Source organism: Anomaloglossus baeobatrachus, chromosome 3, assembly GCF_048569485.1.
Source record: "Anomaloglossus baeobatrachus isolate aAnoBae1 chromosome 3, aAnoBae1.hap1, whole genome shotgun sequence".
NCBI classification, from domain to species: Eukaryota; Metazoa; Chordata; class Amphibia; order Anura; family Aromobatidae; genus Anomaloglossus; species Anomaloglossus baeobatrachus.
The window spans coordinates 678,573,073-678,592,821 of NC_134355.1; the positions used below are offsets into that span (position 1 = coordinate 678,573,073).

General features: G+C 48.5%; 1 long non-coding RNA gene across 1 annotated transcript in view; it reads left to right on the forward strand.

Annotated features, from left to right (window-relative positions):
• Positions 1 to 19,749, forward strand: part of LOC142295763 (uncharacterized) — a 37,220-nt gene that overhangs the window by 764 nt on the left and 16,707 nt on the right. The window contains exon 2 of the long non-coding RNA XR_012751546.1: positions 2,497 to 2,597. This is a non-coding gene — a long non-coding RNA (uncharacterized LOC142295763). The remainder of the gene's footprint in view (positions 1 to 2,496; positions 2,598 to 19,749) is intronic.

Below are 19,749 nucleotides of genomic sequence, written 5' to 3' on the forward strand. Positions count from 1 at the left end.
GTTCCCTCATCTCTACTCAACTCCCCAATCTGGGAGAAAAGAAAGTGAATAAGAAGATCAAAAAGGTTTTCTATAAATCAAAAAAATGTTTCATACAAAAAATCCAAAGAGAATATAAAAAATTATACATTTGAAACAGCTTTTTGATGTTTTTGCAGCCGCCCAGTGTGGTGTAACATAAAACAAAGCAGAGATCCGGGGGGGGGGGGGGGTGATGTCAGCGCTGGCACCGCTCGTTCCCCTGCTCAGCATTGCAGATGTCACCACAGTTGAAAGCAATGATGAAAGATGGAACTCTCTGCTTCCTCCTCCATCGTTCTGCTTCGGTGTCTGAGATCTGACGTCTCAGCACAGGGGGGCGCGATGACGTCACTACTGTGTGCCCGCTGTGCCGAGATGTGCAGAGCTGCAGAACACGCACCAATGTTTACTGATGGCCAATGGCCATAATACTATGTGGAGGACTATGGGGGTGCATCATAATATATGGAGGACTATGGGGTGTGCACTATGCTATATGGAGGACTATTGGGGTGCATTATACAATATGAAAGACTTTGGGGGGTGCATTTTAGTATATGGATGACTATACGGTGTGCATTATATTATATGGAGGCCTATGGGCTCTTCATTATACTATATGGAGGACTATGGTGGTTGTATTACACGATATGGAGGTTGCATTATATTATATGGAGGACTATAGGGATGCATTAAAATATATGGAAAGTGCATTGTAGTATATGGAGGACTATGAGGGCTAAAGTATACTATATCGAGGACTATGGGGTGTATTACAATATATGAAGGAATATGAGTATGTATTATAATATATGGAGGACTATGGGGTGCATTATATTATATAGTAATATGTGGAAGGCAATGTGAAGCCCATCATACTAACTGGAGAGCTATGGGGGGGTTATTTTTTTTATATATATTATATTATAATATATATATATATATTTTATTTATTATATATATAAAGGAATATGGGGGTTGCATTCATGGCCGGCTTTAGCTTTGTGCGACTGGTGCGGTCAAATAGGGCGCCAGCCGGCAGGCAGTACAGGGGCGCCTGAGGGAGCAGCAATTCACTTTCATTTGCTGCTCCTGTGGTGCACAGGCTTCAGCAGAGGGCGCCCTCCCCTCCTGTGTGCGCTCTGCGTCCTGTCTTCTCCCGTCTTCACCAGAGAGGGGGCGTAGAGCCGTCTGCACTGCTGCAGCTGGAGAAGCTGCTTCTAAAGACCCTCTGAACTCCAGGAGGCCAGGAAGGAGGTGAGTATAATGTGAATCATGTATTATGTGCTGTCTGTATGTGTCATGTATAAGATAGGTTTGTCCTGTATATTGCTATATGTAGCTGTATCCCTGAATCTTCTGCGACCATCGCATTGAATTGTTTCGGCCTCACATTGCCCCCGTTACAGTTCAATCCTGTAACAGAGCAAAAATTCCATGCTCTATTATTGCCCGTCTCCTAAGCTGCAGTCCACTAGGTCTATGGCTTAGGAGATGTCATCGTGCCACTAGGGCAGCGCAGTGAAGTTATCGCATAGCACTGCCTCTGCAGGCCGCCATAGAAGAGGAGACTGAGGCTTCGGGATTAGGTGAATGTAATGCTTTTTTGTATTTCTATATGGGATCTGTGGGGCCCCTGCTGTATATAGGCTCCTGCTGTGTATAGGAGGCTGTGTGGGGGTCCTGTTTTGCGTAGGAGGTTGTATGAGGGCTCCTGTTGTGAATAGGAGGCTGTGTGGGGGCTCCTGCTGTGCAGAGGAGGCTGTGTAAGGGCTCCTGCAGGTATTTGTATATAGTTGTATTGTGAACCCTAGAGTTAACTCCTCCTTTGGACCCCAGACACCCCAACCTGACCCTGAATTCATCTATCTATCTTTTATACAGTATCTGTGTGTGTCATGTATATAGTGTAATTTATGCAGAGATACAACGACCAGGCCTGTGAGTGATGGGAGCCATTACTGTATCCTCGAATCCATGGTTAAACACCATTGAGGAGCAGATGGCCACTGGTTCCCTGTTAGTTCAATTTTTTTTTTGGGGGGGGTGGGGGTACCAATTAAAACTTCTGCTATGGGGTCCCATGATTTCTATGTACGCCTCTGTCCACCCCCTTAAAGAAAAAAATTGAATAAAAATAATGTATCTCAAAAATAAATCTTTCAAGAATACAACATTGTTGACTAAAACAATTCTCAAATGATGGAAAAATAAGCATTAGGGCGTCCAAACTGTGAAGACAAAACAATGAAGGAAATCCCAATGTCATAATGTACCACACTAAGTGGACCCTGCCACGTCTGCTTCTATCCCTGCTGAACTGACTCTAGGGCAGCACGGGGGATATAGGAGGCGTAGAGGCCATGCATGGATTGGTCTCAGGGGCCACACGGCTCTGGTAGCAGAAGCGTCCATCTAGAACCTTCCACATGACTTTTCCTTCTGTCCGTGACTTTTACATTATTTATTTTACAGCTTTGAAATTCAGGGAAAAGATATGCAGAACGCTGCAGACACAATGGAAAAAGGAGAAATGGATGTGCGGAGTGATGAACGGAGTAGAGACCTTTCCACAGGTAACCCTCCTCAGTGAAGAGTCACCATTAAATAACAGAGAACAGTCACATTCCCAGCTGCAAGGAGAAAATGAAGTTACATTCTCCCTGCTGCCGCTCGTATACAGTCACCGATGCAGTGCGGGAAACAGTAACACTTACCGCTCACAGGATGTCAGCCAAGGAACAAGAGGGTTGATTACTGTGCACCCACTATGTAGTGAGTGGTGACTGTTTCAGCCTCTCCCACTGTGCTGGTGACTGGAAGTGAGCCGCTGCTGGGAGAATGTAACTGCATTTTCTCCTTGCAGTTACTGTGTCACAATCTCTCCACTATAATAAAGATAATAAGCTGCACACTAACCACTATAAAAGTATAAACATGGATAATGGTAAAGCACTACTGCTATATGTTACGGAAATAACGATCTCAGTCTCCCAAGGATCAGACGTCAGACTTTCTTAGGTGAAAGAAAGAAAGATTTATTGCATATGCAAGAGCTCTGATTGGATCACAGAACTGACTCCATATTGCCGGAGTAGCCTTTTTATACAAAATTGAAATAGGGAGTTACATATGATATAGCCAATACAGTAAAACATATTAACATATAACCAATCACATAAAAGTACTTAGTTAAAGAATTATTAAAGTATATTTGTGCCAAAGCTGACTCGCGCGATTTCATGTCCTCGGGTGTCCGGGGACCGAGTGACCTGCGTGATACAGGTCAGAGCTGTAGTGTAAATAAGCCATCTTTGTTTTGTGTCTACTTATTAATTAGGTTGCGTATTCTGAGACCATTGAAAATCCCCTAATAAAGAGAATTTTAGATTTACTGGCTATATCTTAAAGGGACTTAAGCTGGGTTTACACACTGAGACTTTCTAGCGATCCAACCTGCGATCTCAACCTACCCGGGATCGCTACAAAGTCTCTGGTGAGCTGTCAAACAGGCAAACCTGGCCAACGACCTAACAGCGATCCGGACCTGCAGAGCAACTAGCTGGTCGTTGGGGACGTGTCAGGTGAACTTCACCCGACTTCATTTAATGCCGCGCGGCTCTGTCTGTGTGCCGTGTAAATAAATAAATAATTAAAAAATCCGGCGTGCGGTCCCCCCCTATTTTAATACCAGCCAGATAAAGCCATACGGCTGCAGGCTGGTATTCTCAGGATGGGGAGCCCCCCAGCCTAACAATATCAGCCAGCAGACGCCCAGAATTGCCGCATACATTAGATGCGACAGATCTGGGACTGTACCCGGCTCTTCCCGATTTGCCCTGGTGCGTTGGCAAATCGGGGTAATAAGGAGTTAATGGCAGCCCATAGCTGCCAATAAGTCCTAGATTAATCATGTCAGGCGTCTCCCCGAGATACCTTCCATGATTAATCTGTAAATTACAGTTAAAAAACACACACCTGAAAAATCCTTTATTACAAATAAAAAACACTAACACATTCCCTCATTACCAATTTATTACCCACAACAAAGCCCTCCTTGTCCGGCGTAATCCACGGTCCTCCAGCGTCGCGTCCAGCTCTGCTGCATGCAGGTGACAGGAGCAGCAGAAGACACAGCCGCTCCTGTCACCTGCACGCAGCTAATGAAGAGAGCCGTGTGATCGGCTGAGCTGTCACTGAGGTTACCTGGATCTAGCGGTGGATCCAGCGGTGGCCGCGGGTAACCTCAGTGACAGCTCAGCTGATCGCGCTACTCACCTCATTTGCTGCGTGGAGCTGACCGGAGCGGCGGTGAGTAGCGCGATCAGCTGAGCTGTCACTGAGGTTACCCGCGGCCACCGCTGCATCCACCGCTGGATCCAGGTAACCAGAACTGTCGCATCTAATGTATGCGGCAATTCTGGGCGGCTGCTGACTGATATTGTTAGGCTGGGGGGCTCCCCATAACGTGGAGCTCCCCATCCTGAGAATACCAGCCTTCAGCCATATGGCTTTATCTGGCTGGTATTAAAATTGGGGGGGACCGCACGCCGGATTTTTTTAATTATTTATTTATTTATTTTACTGCACAGTATAGACACGCCCACCGGCTGCTGTGATTGGGTGCAGTGACACAGCTGTCACTAAGCGTGTGGGCGTGTCTCACTGCAACCAATCATATTTGCCGGTGGGCGGGGAAAAGCAGGGAATACGAGATTGTTTAATGAGCGGCCGGCTGTTTCAAAAAAGGAAAAGCCGCTGGAGCAGAGTGAATGCCGTGCAGCGCCGGTGATCGGGGATCGGTGAGTATGAGAGAGGGGGGGACACTTCAGTCACTCGGGGGATAGCGGTCACCGGTGAATCCTTCACAGGTGACCGCTAATCAGGACGCTACACAGACAGAGCCGCGCAGTCGCTGTAAAGTCCCCTTTACACACTGAAACTTTCTAGCGATGCATGCTGCACAGCAGGAAACAAAGGACCTAGGAATGGTCCTGAACGATTTGTAGCGATCACAACTTCACAGCAGGGGCCAGGTCGCTGATAGGTTTCACACACTGCAATGTCGCTGGGGAGGTCGCTGTAACGTCACAACACCGGTGACGTTACAGCGATGTCGTTTGTGATGTTGCAGTTGTCGCGGGCGGGGAGGAGGGTGTCAGCACACCGCGCTCACCCCTTCTGCTCGGGTCCGGCAGTTGCTCCTGGTGGCTCGAGCTGTGGGCCGGATCCCGGGGTGTCTCGAGCGACACTCCTCGCCCGTGAGTGAAAGGGGGTGTTTGTTGGGTGTGGGGATTGTTATAGTTCGTGACGCCACCCACGGTTGTGGTGATTGCACCACCGCTGCTCAGTATGGGGGTCCCGGGGATGGTGATGCGGAGCAGCCAGGTGTTGTGTTGCCCCTCCGTGGGTAGGGGTTGGTGATCCCGGGGCCCAGTGAAGAGATGTAAAGTGTAGGGCCCGGTGGGCGCAGGGACGCGGGGGCAGCGCTGTGCCTTGCGGCACTGTGGTACTCACTCAGCCTGAGACACGGACACAGTTTGTACGGTAAACCAACGGCTGGTAGGACGGTCCCACAGACGGCTGCACCTGCACTCCCGGTAGGTGACGGTGACGTCTCTCTTCCTTGCACCTGTGTTGTCTGATGGTAGCGGTGGATTCCCTCCGGTTACCCGCTCCCCGACTGCAATCTGGGCCGGAGGAGCTCTACACTTTGCCCGCAGGCGCTGGCCCTGGGGAAACTGGTGCCCTGGCGGTGGCGGTGTCTCCCCTGTAATGGTTGGGCTGTTGCCGTCAATCGGGACTTGGTTGTTGGGGGATCTACGTCCCCTTCACTGACGGATTCGGCAAATCTGGCGACTCCTAGCCTTGCCGGGGTCCGAGAGGCCCCTGTCCTGGTGCTGACTGTCCTTCGGAACACTGCTCCAGACCACCGGGCACACAGCCAACGGGGTCCTTCCAGGAACTTCCAAACGGTCCCCCTCCGGACAGTCACCGCCGTCGCTGACCTTGCTGTTCTGGCCCTACACAGAGCTGGACCTTCCAGGCTTTCCTTTCTTCTTGTTTACTCCTTTACTTTCCTAACTGAACTCCTCTCTCAAGCTCTCCCTGAGCTCTTCACACTTGCCCTGCCTGGGCTTCACTTCTCTCCTTCCACTTCCTCCTCCCTGACAGAACTGCCTGGTTTCTTCCTGCCTCCAGAGTTGTGAGCTCCTCGGTGGGCGGAGCCAACCGCCTGGCCCACCCCCTTGTGTGCATCAACAAACTCCTGGAGGAAGGCAACAAGGATTTCTGGTTAGCAGATGTGCCTACCTGGAGTGTGGGGTGTGGTGGTGTTGTGACCCGTGTCCCCTGGCTTGCCCAGGGCGACACACAGTGTGTAAACCCAGCTTTAGTTAATAAAGGGATTATTGAGATCCAACTAAAAGGCAAACAGTTATAGCTAAATTAAATGGGTATATAGAAAGGGAAATCTATATGATAAGGGGAATTCCTCATCATTCCTCTCTCTGATAATTAATATTATCATTCTAGCACACTTCTTCTACGAAAAAGTAGTATCGATGAGTCTCTCCTGTACTAGGAGAAGGAGGAGGGCTGGTGTATGGTGGAGGAGTTCTATATATGGGGGGAGAAAGAAGGGGCATGCCTACCCCTTCTTCCACGTGATGTACTTGAACACTAAGGATATTCCTAGGATTAGCTCGACGTAGTTTCAACGTCCACCATTTGATCAGTTTTATTATACACACTAGAATAATGAGTATGAGGAAAATCTGCAAAAATAGGTGCCCTAATCCAGTTATCCAACCTCCTATTCCTTTGAACCAATTAGCAGGGTTTAGCCATGAAAACCAACTATCTAATTGGTCATTGTCATCTATTGAGTATTGTACTCGGAAGACTTCTTTATCGTGTTGGGCCTTTGAAATGTGTCTTCCTACTATGATGGAGAAGTTTGCATCCACATAATTACAGCAAGCTGGTCCGATTATTTGACACATACCACCTTGACTGGCTGTCAGGAAGTCTAAAACTAGTGTGTGCTGATTGAGTACCTTTGCATGAAATCTAGTCTGATTATTTATGATGTAGTGAGCATCAAAAACTTCATCTGTCACATTGTCAAATAAATCTGCAAAGGATTCAATGATGCGGGAATTATGTATAGGTGAGCTGGAAAAAAATGAATGAAAGTCCAACTTTAAAATACCAAGGTTTGGCACTTGCTCCTCTCTTTTGCAGCATATGTCTTGGTACCTGATCAAGATCTACCTCATCATGTGAGATGGTCCATGCAGCCATGGTCAACCTGGCCAGGGTACGTTTACCAACTCCATCATGCGGCAGAAACTTGTAAGCAAATGTTCCACACTGAAAATTAACCTTTAATTAGTCTCTTTAAAAAGAGGATTCATCATACCCCTATAAAATCAGTATCTGCCACAGAAAATGTCGTACTATGATACCCACTTTTCCCAGAGGGATCCAAGCACTCTGCCGCAGAAAGTAAATATATATATAAAAAGTGACCACCAAGCCACAGATTAAGTGCTGTTCTCTTCACTGACAACACACTAGGGAAAAGAATAAGCTACCCCCACCAATGTGTTGTTTCATAAATATATGCATCAGTCCTTGATTAGGGGACAAAGCATTTATTTTTAACAGTTCTTCTAGTGGTTGTTTTTTGTTTGTGTCCCCAAGGATCGTGTTTTGAAACACACCTCCCCCCCCCTTCCCTTCCCCTCCCCCCCCTCTTTTCCTACCCCCTTTTTTGTACTCTCTGGGATGGTATTTCTATTGAGATCTAGCTTTGGAACTGTGGAAACGCCTATAAGGATTAGAAACTGTCCGCTGGATGATTGTGGAAAGTGAATGCACCAGCAGTGGTGAGATTGTTCCATTTATCTACATGTATTATTGCCCCAGTGAATCTTGATGTTTGGAGGCATTGACATGTTCTTTTGAACCACTGACGCCTATTGGTCAGAAAGGTAATGATTATTACCTGATCAACAGGTTGTGTACTTATTTGCTTTGTCCCCTAATCAAGGACTGATGCATATATTTATGAAACAACACATTGGTGGGGGTAGCTTATTCTTTTCCCTAGTGTGTTGTCAGTGAAGAGAACAGCACTTAATCTGTGGCTTGGTGGTCACTTTTTATATATATATTTACTTTCTGCGGCAGAGTGCTTGGATCCCTCTGGGAAAAGTGGGTATCATAGTACGGCATTTTCTGTGGCAGATACTGATTTTATAGGGGTATGATGAATCCTCTTTTTAAAGAGACTAATTAAAGGTTAATTTTTAAGTATATTTTTTTGCTGTATACAGATTTAATGATCCATTAATACCATACCAGTAGCTATATTGATTGTTTGAAGTGATATGGCCGGTTTTTTGACCGCAGGCATTGATACTAACAGCTGGATCTCAGAAGACAAGGAGGTCTTCTCAGAGAGAAGTTTTGTTCAAAAAAAGTATACCCCAACTCTTAATGGTGCTTTCAGTGATTTGACTAAAATTTATAAGGAGCGAACTATTTCCTGGTGGGAGGTGCAGTCGCTCGAGAACTATCTTAGGGACAGAATAGTCCCTAGATATTTGAGGATTTCACTGACACCGGGTTTCAGATATAAGAATTCGGATCTGGCCCTAAAGTGGGAGAAGGAGGTTACAGATTGCTCACTTAGACTGATGACATTGCTGCTGGAAGAGGAAAGGAAAAATTTAGCGGGTCTCGAAGCAGGATTGAAGGAACAAATTGAGATAACAAAGAAATTTTCAAACGATAAGGAGTTTGCAGTGAAGGAGGTGACTCTGCAAAATACTATCGAAAAATTCCAATATCATCTTAAAGAAAAAAAGCATACGTTTTATGTACGAGACTTACAGGAATTTAGAGATAACAAAGCCTATACTTTCTTCTCCAGCAGACCCATCAGACAGAGTGAGCCGGAAAGTACCTCCACTGATACAGAAGCTTCCGACTTAGAAGGTAGAGGTACGGCCTTTCGAGGGAAAGGGAAGAATAAAGGAAGGGGGAGGGGTAAAGGTCGTTTTTTAGAGCAAACGAATTATTTCCTAAGAAACAGACAGCGGCAACACAACACCCCCCTACAGGCAGGTCAGCCCAAGTAATTAATTTATCAAAGCATACCCTCACAGACACAGAGATGTCAGTTTTAAGTAAAGGCCTGGGTTTTGTACCGACTACCGACTTTGATCCATTTGACGGTGTGAAGGATCTAAATCTTTTCACAAGGAAGCTAAAATGGAAAAAAAATTTTTGTAAGAGAGAATAGAAAACAGAGCACTGAGTTGGGTATACCAGAAGATATCCTTGGGGACGTAAGACTTCTTTACAGTATTGGAGAAACTGATCCTAACATGAATGGCTTGGGACCATTTACACAACTGAAGGTAAAAAGTGACAAAATGCCACCATCAATGGGTGACGTAGGTTCCATAGATATTTTTTGTAACTTGGTCACCAGGGATCTTGAAAAAATCCGTGGGGGTCGCTCGGTTGATTTCAATCTCACCAAGACCGAAATGGCGAGCTTGATATCTCTTGAGCACTCTTCTGATCTAATTATAAAGAAATCTGATAAAGGTGGCAACATTGTTTTAATGGATGTGGATAACTACAAGGACATGTGCCTGAATATTTTGGGTGACAGTGATGGTTATGGTAGACTTGCGGCCAATCCCACAAAATTGTTCCATCGTGAGCTGAAAGACATTCTATTGAAAGCCAAGGATAAGAACCTGATAGACAAAGGCGAGTTTGATTTTTTACTCCCTAGATTCCCGGTGACTGCCACCTTCTATTGTCTCCCTAAGATACATAAGGGGATTAACCCGCTTAAAGGGAGACCAATAGTATCAGGGGTAGGGAGTCTCACTCAGAATCTAGGTGTGTATATTGATGAACTTTTGAAGCCCTTTGTCGTGTCGCTCAATTCACACCTTAGAGACACCTCAGATCTGTTGAAAAAACTTGATGGTATTGCTATTGAGAGTGATGTAATACTAGCTAGTATTGACGTTGAATCTTTGTATTCTTCAATTAGACACGAGGTAGGGTTAAAAGCTGTTGCACACTTCCTGAATAGCAGAGGTAGGCAATTTAGTGAACATAACGCCTTCCTCCTGGAGATCTTGGAGTTTTGCCTCACACGGAACATCTTCACTTTTGGAAACCAGCTTTACCACCAGCTCAGGGGCACCGCGATGGGCAGCCCTTGTGCGCCATCGTACGCTAATTTGCTCCTGGGCTGGTGGGAGGAAGCGTTGGTGTTCGGTGATGAGTCCACTCTGCCCATAGACAAGATTCTGCTATGGTGCAGATTTATTGACGACATCTTCATCTTATGGAGGGGCTCAGAGGTAGAATTGGCTCAAATGGTACAAGAACTTAATAGCAATAATTTGGGTCTATTCTTTACATTTGAGGTGAACAGTTCGAGGTTACCCTTTTTGGATGTCCTTATTGAAAAAACTAGTGAGGGAAATATTATCACCAGTACCCATCGGAAGGAGACGGCGACTAACTCACTGCTGCGGTGGGAAAGTGGTCATCCGATAGCATTGAAAAAGGGCATCCCTAAAGGTCAGTTCTCTAGAATCAAGAGAAACTGCTCGGATACAGCGAAGTGTGCATCTCAGTTTGATGACCTTGAAGACAGATTTAGAGAAAGGGGTTATCCCAATAAGATCATCAAGAAAGCACGGGATGAGATCAGCAAAATTGATAGACCAAAGTTACTATTCCCTCCTCTTGAAAAGAGGAATGCGGATGAAATAATACGTTTTGTCACAACCTTCAACAATGGTTCAAAAGCCATGAGAGAAATACTGGAGAGGCATTGGTCCATCTTGAAAATGGACTCCGATATTGGTAAACTTATTCCTGACAAACCCCAAATCACGTTCAGGAAAGCGAGATCACTACATGATAGGTTGGTGCACAGCCACTTTATTGAAGGTGGTGGTGCGGGGTGTGAGTGGTTGAAAAACAACCTGAAAGGATGCTTTCGGTGTAGTGGCTGCCTAGCGTGCAGTGTTATAAAGGTAGGGAAAAAGTTCCTGAGCAATAACACTGGTAAAGAATTTGATATTCGCTGCTTTGTCAACTGCAGAACTAAGGGGGTCATATATAAAGCCACATGCTCTTGTGGGAAGGAATATATAGGCAAGACCAGGAGGGAATTCAGACGGAGGATAGGTGAGCATTTGAGGGACATAAGACTGAGAAACGACACCCCGCTGGCCAACCATGTTAACAGTGTCCATGGAGGGGCCGGGGGTCATGTGACCTTTCAGGGAATAGACATTGTCCCCCCACTTAAACGAGGCGGTGATTGGGATAAAAAAATCCTGCAAAAGGAATCAAGATGGATATTTAGGTTAAAAACGGTCTATCCCCTTGGCCTAAATGAGACCCTTTCCTTTGCACCGTTTCTTTAGGTGTAGGATCAGTGGTAGTTAGGAGGGAGAGCCATCGCACGAGCGGGGGCGCCACACACCATTTCTTTAGGGTGCCAACCTCCGCGGTCAGGTAGGGCAAGCTGGTTTTAAGAAAGAATAGTTGGTGGTGGAGTTGGTAGAGTGACTGTTCCTTCTTGCCTCTTTTTAGTTTAATTAGGGGTCTCATTGTCAGCCTCTGGGTTCCTTCCTGGTCGTAAGCCTTTTTTCCTCTAGTATTTTTAACAGTTCTTCTAGTGGTTGTTTTTTGTTTGTGTCCCCAAGGATCGTGTTTTGAAACACACCTCCCCCCCCCTTCCCTTCCCCTCCCCCCCCCTCTTTTCCTACCCCCTTTTTTGTACTCTCTGGGATGGTATTTCTATTGAGATCTAGCTTTATTTGATAAGCCCTGGTTTTTAATAATCAGCACATATTATCTGGTAGCAACTTCGCCCCCATTCTTCTATTTTCCGCTTATTAATAGGGCGGTTTTTGTAACGTGGATGGCAGCGTTCATTTGTATAAAGGGCATCACGCATGCGCAGTGGAATGCTGGCTAAGCGTGGCTGCTAATCTATGAATGGGGCAGACCTTGGAGACGCATGAGCGTGTCATAGTGACGTCCTGGCTCTGTTTGCATAATGGGGGCGGACACTGTGGACGCTTTTGCGCTCGGCTCAGACGTGTGGGTAAGGAAACGTCATTGGAGCGCCAGGATAGTGATCATCACTTCCGGAGGGACCTTGCGTTCCATGGTGCGTTCCACGGTTTAACATAGAGACCGGGAGCGCATGTGCGGATGTGAGGTCACACGCTGGCATAGGAGCGGTGACTATTTAAACATGGCGATTATAGAGAAGTGGTGTGCAGCCTGGATGATGTATGCTGTCACCACTAGGTAAGTCGACCGCTCTTGTATACCTTTACTTGGCAAGTTTGCTGTAAGAGGAGTTTATTTATGCTTGCATCCTCTGTTCATTCCCTATGGTTTTTGTTTTGCTTTTAGTAAACCCTGGTAAGGTTTCATAACTGGAACCTAATTCTCCGCTTTCAAGCCTCCCCTGATGATTATGGGACATATGAAACGCGTCGGGAGAAGGAGAACTTGGGAAGGACAGTAACTTATAATCCAGAGGGATCCCAGATCTTAGTTTAAAGGAACTGTGGAAACGCCTATAAGGATTAGAAACTGTCCGCTGGATGATTGTGGAAAGTGAATGCACCAGCAGTGGTGAGATTGTTCCATTTATCTACATGTATTATTGCCCCAGTGAATCTTGATGTTTGGGAGCATTGACATGTTCTTTTGAACCACTGACGCCTATTGGTCAGAAAGGTAATGATTATTACCTGATCAACAGGTTGTGTACTTATTTGCTTTGTCCCCTAATCAAGGACTGATGCATATATTTATGAAACAACACATTGGTGGGGGTAGCTTATTCTTTTCCCTAGTGTGTTGTCAGTGAAGAGAACAGCACTTAATCTGTGGCTTGGTGGTCACTTTTTATATATATATTTACTTTCTGCGGCAGAGTGCTTGGATCCCTCTGGGAAAAGTGGGTATCATAGTACGGCATTTTCTGTGGCAGATACTGATTTTATAGGGGTATGATGAATCCTCTTTTTAAAGAGACTAATTAAAGGTTAATTTTTAAGTATATTTTTTTGCTGTATACAGATTTAATGATCCATTAATACCATACCAGTAGCTATATTGATCAAATGTTCCACACACATAATACATGTTTTCTGGGAAAACAATATGATTACCTTCTAAATGCGACAATAATCTATAAGATATTTCAGATGCATACTATATTAGTGGCTGCAACCTTGGGGCACCAGGGATACCTCAATATACCTTTTACAGTTTCATTGCACTTGTTTTCTTCTGGGGCATACTCAGAACCGTTAATCAATGAATGTAATAGATCAGAGGTTTTGTCTGTTAACCTGTATGTCAATCCCCCAAATATTGTTGCATTGGTTTTATTGTTACCGTATGTGATGCTACTAGGGGGCAAATACTACCTCTACTGTATCTAAGTATGTGGGAATGGACCCAAATGATTGCCTGATGAATTCATCCTGCTACATGTTACGCTAGTAGATCCAGGACCACATACAGCTATATTATGTGGGGAATATAGAGACAAATCTCTTCTAGCTACCCACCATGGTGATGTAGTCCATCCAGCTATAGGAAGTGCCACCTGTGTATTGTTGTATCTAGAGGCACTAATGTTCACAGGGAATTCGAATGTTTCATTTGGCATGAGTGTAAGTTCTATAGGAACAGGAGTGGCTAGAAAAGGCATAGACTTTGAAGAGATGGGGGAATGTGTGCAAATCCAACAATCTTTTACTCCTGTTCGTTTGGCTATGGTGTCATACATATTTATCAACCTATTATCCCATGGGTCTCGTAAATATTCATGTAAATCTCTTTTACCTCTTAGAAATTCATTTTCATCATAACACCATAGTATACATCTAGCCTCGTAGTGATTAGGTTTGCAGTAATATTCAGTGCAATCGTGTATATCAGGTACACTTCTCTTAACTCTACCATCTAGAGGAAGCAAGTTCGGGTACTCATCACAGCCCGGAATCCCCCGGTAATAACGACCAGTCTCACACACACACACACACACACACACCTATCATCAAGAGGCACCAAGCAGTCATTATCGCCCCCCAGAGCGATTTACTCGGACTTGGTCCAAATAACCGATCATAAAGAGACATTTCTCTTCTTTGTCCTCTTCACGCGATGAAAGAACAGCACTGGTCCAGATCTTCAGCTGTTTCAGTGGCGGCTTAGGTGGCAGCCTGAGGGAAGCGTAATTCTGCTTCGTCTCAGACCACTTACTTATGGGTGCAGCTCAGGACGTGTGGTACTGATGATATCGGCAGGTTCCTCGGGGTTACGGCTGTCGATGTCATCTCGGTAGTGGTTGTCACCTTATTACAATGGGACGCGTGGATCCACGAACCTCTGCCCTCTACTTTGACGCTTGTAGGCGTGGTCAACAGGACTTGCTATGGACCTTCCCACCGTTCTGTGAGAGAACCTGACCTCTGGAAATTTTCTTACCAACACTAAGTCTCCTGGCTGCACCTTGTGACAAGACAAAGTAGTAGATGGTTGCTGTTGATGAACACCCTTGAAAATGTCTTTTAGCTGCTGTTGTAGTCTCAAAACGTAGTCCACATTAAGGGTGTCTTGTGTAACGTGAGCAGTCTCTGGGGCGAAAGTGGAGTGTTAGGAAGTTCAAAAGGTGACAGCTGTAACGGACCACGCGGTGTGGTTCGTATGTCCTTGAGTACCAAAGGAAGAGCATCTGGCCATTTCATCCCTGTTTCTTTGCAACACTTGGCCAACTTTTCCTTAATGGATCGATTATATCGTTCCACTTTGCCACTAGCCTCTGGATGGTAAGGGGAATGCAATTGTCTTTTTACCCCTATCATTGAACACACTTTTTCAAACATTTTACCTGTGAAGGCAGGCTCTTGATCACTGGAGATAACCTGTGGAATACCGTATCTGCACACAAATTCCTTAAATATTTTTAAAGCTGTTACCTCTGCTGTTTGTGAAGTCGTAGGATAGGCTTCTACCCAACCTGAGAATTGATCAACACATACCAAGACATATTGCAATCTGCCAACCTTTGATAGTTGTGTGAAGCCCCGCAAACGCTGTGTCGGTGCATTACCTTCAGGGACTCCACGTAGCTGGATCTTGTCACAGGTAGGAGATCTTCTTCTTGTCGTGACGCCACTCTCAGTATTGCGGCCAGTAGGGACCGCCACTGCAGGTTGAGGGTCGCCTGGGGCTGATGGTGTGTGCAGTTAGTTGGAATAGCCTCCTGAGAGTGAGGCAAGCCCCAGGGCCCGGTGTAGGTGCGTAGTACCACAAGGCGCAGAATAACTCCACACAGGCAGAATGTCTTTCAGGGTTTTTACTCACTTCAGGTGGCAGGGTGAGTAACCCGGGCGTAGCTGGGATGAACCAGGCGGGAACCAGGTGTCCTTCAGGCTGACTTGTGAGGGTGACTACTAACTCGCCTTCCTTAGCCCTTGGTGGTTTGGGGTGACCCCGACTTTGAGTCCCTATGGGGGTCACCCAGGGAAGATGCTGCAGCCTCTCTCCCCTTCGTTCGCCGTGTGCTTGTCGCCTGGGCCAGATCACTCCAGCTTCTTGCCTCCTGTGAGCTATGGGCCCTAACTGTGGCTACGTGGCTGCGGCTTTTTGTGGTGTTGTGGCGTGGGCTTTGAGAGCCCCACACCGGCAGGTTTAGCAAAAGAAAGCTGGATCTATCTCCGCTTCGGGATCTGCCGCCCGTTTGGGCCTGGTGCTCTCTAGCAGTCTCCTTACTTCCCACTCCGTTGCTCTCTCTCTAGCTGAAGATGGATTTCGGGTAGCACTCCTAGTTGACCGTTCTCCCCCGTCAGTAGCCACTGCGCGGGCGCTGTTAGACAGCAACAGCCCCACAGGTCTGCTCCTCACTGAGCCCTATGGAGTTCTGCTCTAACTGACTCACTGCCCCTCCTCTCCTGTTCTTGCCTACGCCACCTAGCAACCAAACTCTCTTACCACACCCCTTGAGAGGAGATGGAGGCTTTTGGCCCCCTCCACTATTCCAGTGAAGGTCAAGGCTTTTCCCCCTCCTGGGATCCCCAGGGGTCCTCTCATGGGTACATGTGTGAGAGCTGATTACTATGCGCCTGTGTACCACACCCCTGTCAGCCTTCTGGATTACCTGTATTGTACTGTCCCCAGCATGGGTGCAGTACTCAGTGGTGCCTGACCAGGTCAGGGGCGCCACATTCCCCCTTAGTTATCACCAGCACGTCCTCGGGCTGCAAGACAACATTTTAAAATGCATAAAACATTAAAACATGTAAAACATTTTTAAAAGCACCAGGTACCATACATCACCACCCTCCACCCACAAGTCCGTTAACCCACCCAAAACCCTCTCACGTTGGCCGCGGCTTCAGCCACTTCTGGCAGGATGTAGAGGCGGCTTACATGGGCTGGTGGTTTCAGGGTATACCTGGCCTGGTGGATCCGCGCCTTCAGCCTCTTCTGGCAGGATGCAGAGGCGGCCTCCACAGTTGGTGCTGACCAGGTACCCTCTTTGTGGTGGAGAGCCAGGCCCCATAAACAGGCATGCTCTCTGGTTGCAGGTAAGCCAAGGCCCTATATACGGACGGGCCCCCTGGTTGCAGACGAGCCAAGCCCCTAAACAGGCTGACTCTGGTGGTGGTGGTGCCCTTTTGGTGTAACTATTTACACTGCGAGAGTTTGTGGCTATAGCCAGTTCATAGCCTTAAGGTTTATGGTTTTCTCACAATAGTTTTTGTGGGCACATGCTTAAACGTAAACGTTGCAAAACAAACTTTTCAAAACTTCAACTGGTAACTTCTTTCTTTACTTTACTTTTCTCTACTCCTCCATACCAGGGCTTTGGCCTGTTGGGCTGCGGCACCTGCTGCTTTCTTGCTCTTTGTCGTCGTCTGAGGTAGTTTCATCTGTAGGTTCCTTGTCTTTTCTTTCTTGATCTTCATCTGTTTCTTTATCTCTGTCTTTTCTTTCTTCTTTGGGACATGGTGCTACATCAAGCGCATACAATCCTCTTTCGCCTTCATGCATAGTGAATTGTACTGTATTTCCCATCTTTAAGTTTCTGCCAGGGTGTCCTCTAGGCAGATGAGCGTTCACATCTCTTCTGTTGACAAATATCCCTTCTTTGATACCAGGGGCTACAATGAATCCATATCCACTTTTCAAATTGAAATCCTCCACTACTCCTCTGCAAAGGGGTCCTCTGACCTGGGCTTTGGCTCTTCTCAGGAACCTTTTCTCCTGTAGGTCTCTGGCTGTGACTTCTCTCTGCTCTGGAGACTGTGGTGCAGGGGACAGCGTTGTTCTGTTGAGACGCCTGGTCTTGCGGGCTGGGTTCTGCTGGGCTGTTACCTCAATGCCTGCAGGGCCCCAGGTGAGGTTTCTGGGCTGGTCTTCATCAGCAGACGGTGTCAAGTCCTCCTCATCCCAGCGGGAATAGGGCAACATCTCCGGCTCTGAGTATTGCTCCACTGCCGGTGGCTCCGGAGTCAGCTCCTCAGCTTCCTGGCCTCCTCTCCCCCTTAGTTCTTCTTGGCACTCCTTTGGTGGCAGTGCTGGGGATGGGCTTTCTTCAGCAGGCTCAGGCAGGGGACTCTTTGGCGTGGTTGCTGCAGGGGTTGCCGGAACCCTCTTGGGGGTGTGCGGAGGGAGCAGATACCGATCCACCATCTCTTGTGGGAACTGGGCCTCTAGGTCAGCCTTCAGCTTCCAGTATTCGGGGTCCTCTCCTATCAGGGACTTCCTAGCAGGGACCTCTTTGGACTGGGGAGCGGTGTCTGCTCTGGCCTTGCAGGCCGGGGTAAATGGTGATGCAATCTCTTTGCGGGCCGCGCCCTGTATGGCGGCGGCCTGGTCTTGGCGGGCCGCGCCCGGCATGGCGGCGGCCTGGTCTTGGCGGGCCGCGCCCGGCATGGCGGCGGCCTGGTCTTGGCGGGCCGCGCCCTGTTTGGCGGCGGCCTGGTCTTGGCGGGCCGCGCCCGGCATGGCGGCGGCCTGGTCTTGGCGGGCCGCGCCCTGTTTGGCGGCGGCCTGGTCTTGGCGGGCCGCGCCCTGTATGGCGGCGGCCTGGATCGGCGTCGCAGCTGCGATGGGATCTGTGCAGGCTGGGCTGGGCGTCGCTGCAGGGACCGGGTCTTGGTGGGCCGAGCAGGGCATCGCTGCGGCGGCCGGGGCTTGGCGGGCCGAGCAGGGCATCGCTGCGGCGGCCGGGGCTTGGCGGGCCGAGCAGGGCATCGCTGTGGCGGCCGGGGCTTGGCGGGCCGAGCAGGGCATCGCTGCGGCGGCCGGGGCTTGGCGGGCCGAGCAGGGCATCGCTGCGGCGGCCGGGGCTTGACGGGCCGAGCAGGGCATCGCTGCGGCGGCCTGGGCTTGGCGGGCCGCACCTGGCGTGGCTGCGGCCTGGCTCAGCGTCGCCGCGCCGGGCGCCTCTTCAGGGACCGCGGGCGTGGCAGCAGGGGTCGGGGCATCCGGGCCGGCAGGGGTAATACTGGACTCACCCATCGGTGGCAGCATCGGGGTCTGAGTCGTCGCCGTCCGGTCTGGCACTCGTCGTGCGGTTCCCCTCTCATAGGCCTGAACCGCGGCAGCCATCTCCAGAAGTTCCATGCGTTCTTCTCTGATCTGCTCCACGACCCGGGTCTCCAGTCGGTCGCAGAACTGGGCCAGCTCCCGATACCACCAGGCAGCGGAGCCCGGTTCTGGATTTCTGCGGTCAGACGCCATTTCTTCTGCGCCCTCTTCTGCACGATTCTCCAGCTGTGGACTCGCCGTTGCCTCTAATTGCAAGCTGTTCAGTTTCTGCTCTGCCTCTTTCAGCAGCTCCTCTCCCAGCAGCAGGCTTGTGGCTCTCTTTCTGTCCCGACGTCTCTGGACGCTTCCGCTCTCTTCACGAGCGAGGTCAGAACTCTGCAGGGGATCTCTGGGTAGCCACACCTCTTCGTGGGCGGTAACTTCTTCCAGCGCGGGCTGCTGTTGTTTTTCAGCGCGCTTTTCATGGTGGCAATATGGCGGCGCTTCCAATTTTTCAAGCGGACCGCCCAGGCACATGGTCACCTGTCTGAACAGGTCTAGTCCTTATCCTGTTCGTGACGCCAGATGTGAAGCCCCGCAAACGCTGTGTCGGTGCATTACCTTCAGGGACTCCACGTAGCTGGATCTTGTCACAGGTAGGAGATCTTCTTCTTGTCGTGACGCCACTCTCAGTATTGCGGCCAGTAGGGACCGCCACTGCAGGTTGAGGGTCGCCTGGGGCTGATGGTGTGTGCAGTTAGTTGGAATAGCCTCCTGAGAGTGAGGCAAGCCCCAGGGCCCGGTGTAGGTGCGTAGTACCACAAGGCGCAGAATAACTCCACACAGGCAGAATGTCTTTCAGGGTTTTTACTCACTTCAGGTGGCAGGGTGAGTAACCCGGGCGTAGCTGGGATGAACCAGGCGGGAACCAGGTGTCCTTCAGGCTGACTTGTGAGGGTGACTACTAACTCGCCTTCCTTAGCCCTTGGTGGTTTGGGGTGACCCCGACTTTGAGTCCCTATGGGGGTCACCCAGGGAAGATGCTGCAGCCTCTCTCCCCTTCGTTCGCCGTGTGCTTGTCGCCTGGGCCAGATCACTCCA